Here is a 10,038-nt window from a genome sequence, read left to right as displayed (position 1 = left end):
ACAGGCACCCTGCCTCCCCTCAGCCAGCCTGGGGAACACCCACAGGCACCCTGCCTCCCCTCAGCCAGCCTGGGGAACACCCACAGGCACCCTGCCTCCCCTCAGCCAGCCTGGGGAACACCCACAGGCACCCTGCCTCCACTCAACCAGCCTTTACACCCACAGACACACTGCCTCCCCTCAACCAGCCTGGGGAACACCCACAGACACACTGCCTCCCCTCAACCAGCCTGGGGAACACCCACAGACACACTGCCTCCCCTCAACCAGCCTGGGGAACACCCACAGACACACTGCCTCCCCTCAACCAGCCTGGGGAACACCCACAGAAACACTGCCTCCCCTCAACCAGCCTGGGGAACACCCACAGAAACACTGCCTCCCCTCAACCAGCCTGGGGAACACCCACAGACACCCTGCCTCCCCTCACCCAGCCTTTACACACAGGCACCCTGCCTCCCCTCACCCAGCCTTTACACACAGGCACCCTGCCTCCCCTCACCCAGCCTTTACACACAGGCACCCTGCCTCCCCTCACCCAGCCTTTACACACAGGCACCCTGCCTCCCCTCACCCAGCCTGGGGAACACCCACAGGCACACTGCCTCCCCTCACCCAGCCTGGGGAACACCCACAGGCACACTGCCTCCCCTCAACCAGCCTGGGGAACACCCACAGACACACTGTCTCCCCTCAACCAGCCTTTATACACACACACACACGCAGCCTTTACACACACGGGCACCCTGCCTCCCCTCAGCCAGCCTGGGGAACACACACGGGCACCCTGCCTCCCCTCAGCCAGCCTGGGGAACACACACAGGCACCCTGCCTCCCCTCAGCCAGCCTGGGGAACACACACAGGCACCCTGCCTCCCCTCAGCCAGCCTGGGGAACACACACAGGCACCCTGCCTCCCCTCACCCAGCCTTTACACACACACAGGCACCCTGCCTCCCCTCACCCAGCCTTTACACACACACAGGCACCCTGCCTCCCCTCACCCAGCCTTTACACACACACAGGCACCCTGCCTCCCCTCACCCAGCCTTTACACACACACACAGGCACCCTGCCTCCCCTCACCCAGCCTTTACACACACACACACAGGCACCCTGCCTCCCCTCACCCAGCCTTTACACACACACACACAGGCACCCTGCCTCCCCTCACCCAGCCTTTACACACACACACACAGGCACCCTGCCTCCCCTCACCCAGCCTTTACACACACACACACACACAGGCACCCTGCCTCCCCTCACCCAGCCTTTACACACACACACACAGGCACCCTGCCTCCCCTCACCCAGCCTTTATACACACACACACACACACACAGGCACCCTGCCTCCCCTCACCCAGCCTTTACACACACACAGGCACCCTGCCTCCCCTCACCCAGCCTTTACACACACACACAGGCACCCTGCCTCCCCTCACCCAGCCTTTACACACACACAGGCACCCTGCCTCCCCTCACCCAGCCTTTACACACACACAGGCACCCTGCCTCCCCTCACCCAGCCTTTACACACACACAGGCACCCTGCCTCCCCTCACCCAGCCTGGGGAACACACACAGGCACCCTGCCTCCCCTCAACCAGCCTGGGGAACACCCACAGACACACTGCCTCCCCTCAACCAGCCTGGGGAACACCCACAGACACACTGCCTCCCCTCAACCAGCCTGGGGAACACCCACAGACACCCTGCCTCCCCTCAGCCAGCCTTTACACCCACAGACACCCTGCCTCCCCTCAGCCAGCCTTTACACCCACAGACACCCTGCCTCCCCTCAGCCAGCCTTTACACCCACAGACACCCTGCCTCCCCTCAGCCAGCCTTTACACCCACAGACACCCTGCCTCCCCTCAGCCAGCCTTTACACCCACAGACACCCTGCCTCCCCTCAGCCAGCCTTTACACCCACAGACACCCTGCCTCCCCTCAGCCAGCCTTTACACCCACAGACACCCTGCCTCCCCTCAGCCAGCCTTTACACCCACAGGCACCCTGCCTCCCCTCAGCCAGCCTTTATACACACACACACACACACACACACACACACACACACACACACACACACACACACACAGGCACCCTGCCTCCCCTCACCCAGCCTTCACACACACACACACAGGCACCCTGCCTCCCCTCACCCAGCCTTTACACACACACACACAGGCACCCTGCCTCCCCTCACCCAGCCTTTACACACACACACACAGGCACCCTGCCTCCCCTCACCCAGCCTTTACACACACACACAGGCACCCTGCCTCCCCTCACCCAGCCTTTACACACACACACAGGCACCCTGCCTCCCCTCACCCAGCCTTTACACACACACACAGGCACCCTGCCTCCCCTCACCCAGCCTTTACACACACACACAGGCACCCTGCCTCCCCTCACCCAGCCTTTACACACACACAGGCACCCTGCCTCCCCTCACCCAGCCTGGGGAACACCCACAGACACCCTGCCTCCCCTCACCCAGCCTGGGGAACACCCACAGACACCCTGTCTCCCCTCAGCCAGCCTTTACACCCACAGACACCCTGCCTCCCCTCACCCAGCCTGGGGAACACCCACAGACACCCTGCCTCCCCTCACCCAGCCTGGGGAACACCCACAGACACCCTGCCTCCCCTCACCCAGCCTGGGGAACACCCACAGACACCCTGCCTCCCCTCACCCAGCCTGGGGAACACCCACAGACACCCTGCCTCCCCTCACCCAGCCTGGGGAACACCCACAGACACCCTGCCTCCCCTCACCCAGCCTGGGGAACACCCACAGACACCCTGCCTCCCCTCACCCAGCCTGGGGAACACCCACAGACACCCTGCCTCCCCTCACCCAGCCTGGGGAACACCCACAGACACACTGCCTCCACTCAACCAGCCTGGGGAACACCCACAGACACCCTGCCTCCCCTCTGCCAGCCTTTACACTCACACACACAGCCTTTACACCCACAGACACCCTGCCTCCCCTCTGCCAGCCTTTACACTCACACACACAGCCTTTACACCCACAGACACCCTGCCTCCCCTCAGCCAGCCTTTACACCCACAGACACACTGCCTCCCCTCAGCCAGCCTTGGGAACACCCACAGACACACTGCCTCCCCTCAGCCAGCCTTGGGAACACCCACAGACACACTGCCTCCCCTCAGCCAGCCTTGGGAACACCCACAGGCACCCTGCCTCCCCTCACCCAGCCTTTACACACACACAGGCACCCTGCCTCCCCTCACCCAGCCTTTACACCCAGAGACACACTGCCTCCCCTCAACCAGCCTGGGGAACACCCACAGACACACTGCCTCCCCTCAACCAGCCTGGGGAACACCCACAGACACACTGCCTCCCCTCAACCAGCCTGGGGAACACCCACAGACACACTGCCTCCCCTCAACCAGCCTGGGGAACACCCACAGACACACTGCCTCCCCTCAACCAGCCTGGGGAACACCCACAGACACACTGCCTCCCCTCAACCAGCCTTTACACACAGAGACACCCTGCCTCCCCGCCTCCCCTCAGCCAGCCTTTACACACACAGACACCCTGCCTCCCCTCAGCCAGCCTTTACACACACAGGCACCCTGCCTCCCCTCAGCCATCCTTTACACACACAGGCACCCTGCCTCCCCTCAGCCAGCCTGGGGAACACACACAGGCACCCTGCCTCCCCTCAGCCAGCCTGGGGAACACACACAGGCACCCTGCCTCCCCTCAGCCAGCCTGGGGAACACACACAGGCACCCTGCCTCCCCTCAGCCAGCCTGGGGAACACACACAGGCACCCTGCCTCCCCTCAGCCAGCCTGGGGAACACACACAGGCACCCTGCCTCCCCTCAGCCAGCCTGGGGAACACACACAGGCACCCTGCCTCCCCTCACCTAGCCTTTACACACACAGGCACCCTGCCTCCCCTCACCTAGCCTTTACACACACAGGCACCCTGCCTCCCCTCACCTAGCCTTTACACACACAGGCACCCTGCCTCCCCTCACCCAGCCTTTACACACACACAGGCACCCTGCCTCCCCTCAACCAGCCTGGGGAACACCCACAGAAACACTGCCTCCCCTCAACCAGCCTGGGGAACACCCACAGGCACCCTGCCTCCCCTCACCCAGCCTTTACACACACACAGGCACCCTGCCTCCCCTCACCCAGCCTTTACACCCACAGACACACTGCCTCCCCTCAGCCAGCCTGGGGAACACCCACAGACACCCTGCCTCCCCTCAGCCAGCCTTTACACCCACAGACACCCTGCCTCCCCTCAGCCAGCCTTTACACCCACAGACACCCTGCCTCCCCTCAGGCAGTCTGGGGAACACCCACAGACACCCTGCCTCCCCTCAGCCAGCTTTTACACCCACAGACACCCTGCCTCCCCTCAGCCAGCTTTTACACCCACAGACACCCTGCCTCCCCTCAGCCAGCTTTTACACCCACAGACACCCTGCCTCCCCTCAGCCAGCTTTTACACCCACAGACACCCTGCCTCCCCTCAGCCAGCCTGGGGAACACCCACAGACACCCTGCCTCCCCTCAGCCAGCCTGGGGAACACCCACAGACACCCTGCCTCCCCTCAACCAGCCTGGGGAACACCCACAGACACACTGCCTCCACTCAACCAGCCTGGGGAACACCCACAGACACCCTGCCTCCCCTCTGCCAGCCTTTACACTCACACACACAGCCTTTACACCCACAGACACCCTGCCTCCCCTCTGCCAGCCTTTACACTCACACACACAGCCTTTACACCCACAGACACCCTGCCTCCCCTCAGCCAGCCTTTACACCCACAGACACACTGCCTCCCCTCAGCCAGCCTTGGGAACACCCACAGACACACTGCCTCCCCTCAGCCAGCCTTGGGAACACCCACAGACACACTGCCTCCCCTCAGCCAGCCTTGGGAACACCCACAGGCACCCTGCCTCCCCTCACCCAGCCTTTACACACACACAGGCACCCTGCCTCCCCTCACCCAGCCTTTACACCCAGAGACACACTGCCTCCCCTCAACCAGCCTGGGGAACACCCACAGACACACTGCCTCCCCTCAACCAGCCTGGGGAACACCCACAGACACACTGCCTCCCCTCAACCAGCCTGGGGAACACCCACAGACACACTGCCTCCCCTTAACCAGCCTGGGGAACACCCACAGACACACTGCCTCCCCTCAACCAGCCTTTACACACAGAGACACCCTGCCTCCCCGCCTCCCCTCAGCCAGCCTTTACACACACAGACACCCTGCCTCCCCTCAGCCAGCCTTTACACACACAGGCACCCTGCCTCCCCTCAGCCAGCCTTTACACACACAGGCACCCTGCCTCCCCTCAGCCATCCTTTACACACACAGGCACCCTGCCTCCCCTCAGCCAGCCTGGGGAACACACACAGGCACCCTGCCTCCCCTCAGCCAGCCTGGGGAACACACACAGGCACCCTGCCTCCCCTCAGCCAGCCTGGGGAACACACACAGGCACCCTGCCTCCCCTCAGCCAGCCTGGGGAACACACACAGGCACCCTGCCTCCCCTCACCTAGCCTTTACACACACAGGCACCCTGCCTCCCCTCACCTAGCCTTTACACACACAGGCACCCTGCCTCCCCTCACCCAGCCTTTACACACACACAGGCACCCTGCCTCCCCTCACCCAGCCTTTACACACACACAGGCACCCTGCCTCCCCTCAACCAGCCTGGGGAACACCCACAGAAACACTGCCTCCCCTCAACCAGCCTGGGGAACACCCACAGACACACTGCCTCCCCTCACCCAGCCTTTACACACACACAGGCACCCTGCCTCCCCTCACCCAGCCTTTACACCCACAGACACACTGCCTCCCCTCAGCCAGCCTGGGGAACACCCACAGACACCCTGCCTCCCCTCAGCCAGCCTTTACACCCACAGACACCCTGCCTCCCCTCAGCCAGCCTTTACACCCACAGACACCCTGCCTCCCCTCAGGCAGTCTGGGGAACACCCACAGACACCCTGCCTCCCCTCAGCCAGCTTTTACACCCACAGACACCCTGCCTCCCCTCAGCCAGCTTTTACACCCACAGACACCCTGCCTCCCCTCAGCCAGCTTTTACACCCACAGACACCCTGCCTCCCCTCAGCCAGCTTTTACACCCACAGACACCCTGCCTCCCCTCAGCCAGCTTTTACACCCACAGACACCCTGCCTCCCCTCAGCCAGCTTTTACACCCACAGACACCCTGCCTCCCCTCAGCCAGCTTTTACACCCACAGACACCCTGCCTCCCCTCAGCCAGCCTGGGGAACACCCACAGACACCCTGCCTCCCCTCAGCCAGCCTGGGGAACACCCACAGACACCCTGCCTCCCCTCAGCCAGCCTGGGGAACACCCACAGACACCCTGCCTCCCCTCAGCCAGCCTTTACACCCACAGGCACCCTGCCTCCCCTCAGCCAGCCTTTACACCCACAGGCACCCTGCCTCCCCTCAGCCAGCCTTTACACCCACAGGCACCCTGCCTCCCCTCAGCCAGCCTTTACACCCACAGGCACCCTGCCTCCCCTCAGCCAGCCTTTACACCCACAGGCACCCTGCCTCCCCTCAGCCAGCCTTTACACCCACAGGCACCCTGCCTCCCCTCAGCCAGCCTTTACACCCACTGGCACCCTGCCTCCCCTCAGCCAGCCTTTACACACACAGGCACCCTGCCTCCCCTCACCCAGCCTGGGGAACACACACGGGCACCCTGCCTCCCCTCAGCCAGCCTTTACACACACACAGGCACCCTGCCTCCCCTCAGCCAGCCTTTACACACCCACAGGCACCCTGCCTCCCCTCACCCAGCCTGGGGAACACCCACAGACACTGCCTCCCCTCACCCAGCCTGGGGAACACCCAGAGACACACTGCCTCCCCTCAACCAGCCTGGGGAACACCCAGAGACACACTGCCTCCCCTCAACCAGCCTGGGGAACACCCACAGAAACACTGCCTCCCCTCAACCAGCCTGGGGAACACCCACAGAAACACTGCCTCCCCTCAACCAGCCTGGGGAACACCCACAGAAACACTGCCTCCCCTCAACCAGCCTGGGGAACACCCACAGAAACACTGCCTCCCCTCAACCAGCCTGGGGAACACCCACAGAAACACTGCCTCCCCTCAACCAGCCTGGGGAACACCCACAGACACACTGCCTCCCCTCAACCAGCCTGGGGAACACCCACAGAAACACTGCCTCCCCTCAACCAGCCTGGGGAACACCCACAGAAACACTGCCTCCCCTCAACCAGCCTGGGGAACACCCACAGAAACACTGCCTCCCCTCAACCAGCCTGGGGAACACCCACAGACACACTGCCTCCCCTCAACCAGCCTGGGGAACACCCACAGACACCCTGCCTCCCCTCAGCCAGCCTTTACACACACACAGACACCCTGCCTCCCCTCAGCCAGCCTTTACACACACACAGGCACCCTGCCTCCCCTCACCCAGCCTTTACACACACACACAGGCACCCTGCCTCCCCTCAACCAGCCTGGGGAACACCCACAGACACTGCCTCCCCTCAACCAGCCTGGGGAACAGCCACAGACACACTGCCTCCCCTCAACCAGCCTGGGGAACAGCCACAGACACCCTGCCTCCCCTCAGCCAGCCTTTACACACACAGACACCCTGCCTCCCCTCAGCCAGCCTGGGGAACACACACAGGCACCCTGCCTCCCCTCACCCAGCCTTTACACACACAGACACCCTGCCTCCCCTCCCCCAGCCTGGGGAACACCCACAGACACCCTGCCTCCCCTCAGCCAGCCTGGGGAACACCCACAGACACACTGCCTCCCCTCAACCAGCCTGGGGAACACCCACAGACACACTGCCTCCCCTCAACCAGCCTTTATACACACACACAGACCCTTTACACACACACAGACACCCTGCCTCCCCTCAGCCAGCCTGGGGAACACACACAGGCACCCTGCCTCCCCTCAGCCAGCCTGGGGAACACACACAGGCACCCTGCCTCCCCTCAGCCAGCCTGGGGAACACAAACAGGCACCCTGCCTCCGCTCACCCAGCCTTTACACACACACAGGCACACTGCCTCCGCTCACCCAGCCTTTAAACACACACAGGCACCCTGCCTCCCCTCAGCCAGCCTGGGGAACACACACAGGCACCCTGCTTCCCCTCAGCCAGCCTGGGGAACACACACAGGCACCCTGCCTCCCCTCACCCAGCCTTTACACACACAGGCACCCTGCCTCCCCTCACCCAGCCTTCACACACACACACACACAGCCACCCTGCCTCCCCTCACCCAGCCTTCACACACACACACACACACACACAGCCACCCTGCCTCCCCTCACCCAGCCTTTACACACACACACACAGGCACCCTGCCTCCCCTCACCCAGCCTTTACACACACACAGGCACCCTGCCTCCCCTCACCCAGCCTTTACACACACACAGGCACCCTGCCTCCCCTCACCCAGCCTTTACACACACACAGGCACCCTGCCTCCCCTCACCCAGCCTTTACACACACACAGGCACCCTGCCTCCCCTCACCCAGCCTTTACACACACACAGGCACCCTGCCTCCCCTCACCCAGCCTTTACACACACACAGGCACCCTGCCTCCCCTCACCCAGCCTTTACACACACACAGGCACCCTGCCTCCCCTCACCCAGCCTTTACACACACACAGGCACCCTGCCTCCCCTCACCCAGCCTTTACACACACACACACAGGCACCCTGCCTCCCCTCACCCAGCCTTTACACACACACACACAGGCACCCTGCCTCCCCTCACCCAGCCTTTACACACACACACACAGGCACCCGCCTCCCCTCACCCAGCCTTTACACACACACAGGCACCCTGCCTCCCCTCACCCAGCCTGGGGAACACACACAGGCACCCTGCCTCCCCTCACCCAGCCTGGGGAACACACACAGGCACCCTGCTTCCCCTCAGCCAGCCTGGGGAACACACACAGGCACCCTGCTTCCCCTCAGCCAGCCTGGGGAACACACACAGGCACCCTGCTTCCCCTCAGCCAGCCTGGGGAACACACACAGGCACCCTGCTTCCCCTCAGCCAGCCTGGGGAACACACACAGGCACCCTGCTTCCCCTCAGCCAGCCTGGGGAACACACACAGGCACCCTGCCTCCCCTCAGCCAGCCTGGGGAACACACACAGGCACACTGCCTCCGCTCACCCAGCCTTTACACACACACAGGCACACTGCCTCCGCTCACCCAGCCTTTACACACACACAGGCACCCTGCCTCCCCTCAGCCAGCCTGGGGAACACACACAGGCACCCTGCTTCCCCTCAGCCAGCCTGGGGAACACACACAGGCACCCTGCCTCCCCTCACCCAGCCTTTACACACACAGGCACCCTGCCTCCCCTCAGCCAGCCTTTACAGACACACAGGCACCCTGCCTCCCCTCAGCCAGCCTTTACAGACACACAGGCACCCTGCCTCTCCTCACCCAGCCTCTCCTCACCCAGCCTTTACACACACAGGCACCCTGCCTCCCCTCACCCAGCCTTTACACACACACACAGGCACCCTGCCTCCCCTCACCCAGCCTTTACACACACACACACACACACACACAGGCACCCTGCCTCCCCTCACCCAGCCTTTACACACACACACAGGCACCCTGCCTCCCCTCACCCAGCCTTTACACACACACACAGGCACCCTGCCTCCCCTCACCCAGCCTTTACACACACACACACACACACACACAGGCACCCTGCCTCCCCTCACCCAGCCTTTACACACACACACACACACACACACACACACACAGGCACCCTGCCTCCCCTCACCCAGCCTTTACACACACACACACACACACACACACACAGGCACCCTGCCTCCCCTCACCCAGCCTTTACACACACACCCTGCCTCCCCTCACCCAGCCTTTACACACACACACACACAGGCACCCTGCCTCCC

The sequence above is a fragment of the Pleurodeles waltl genome, chromosome 9 (genome assembly GCF_031143425.1).
Source record: "Pleurodeles waltl isolate 20211129_DDA chromosome 9, aPleWal1.hap1.20221129, whole genome shotgun sequence".
In the NCBI taxonomy this organism is placed as follows: Eukaryota; Metazoa; Chordata; class Amphibia; order Caudata; family Salamandridae; genus Pleurodeles; species Pleurodeles waltl.
This window is presented reverse-complemented; position numbering follows the sequence as displayed.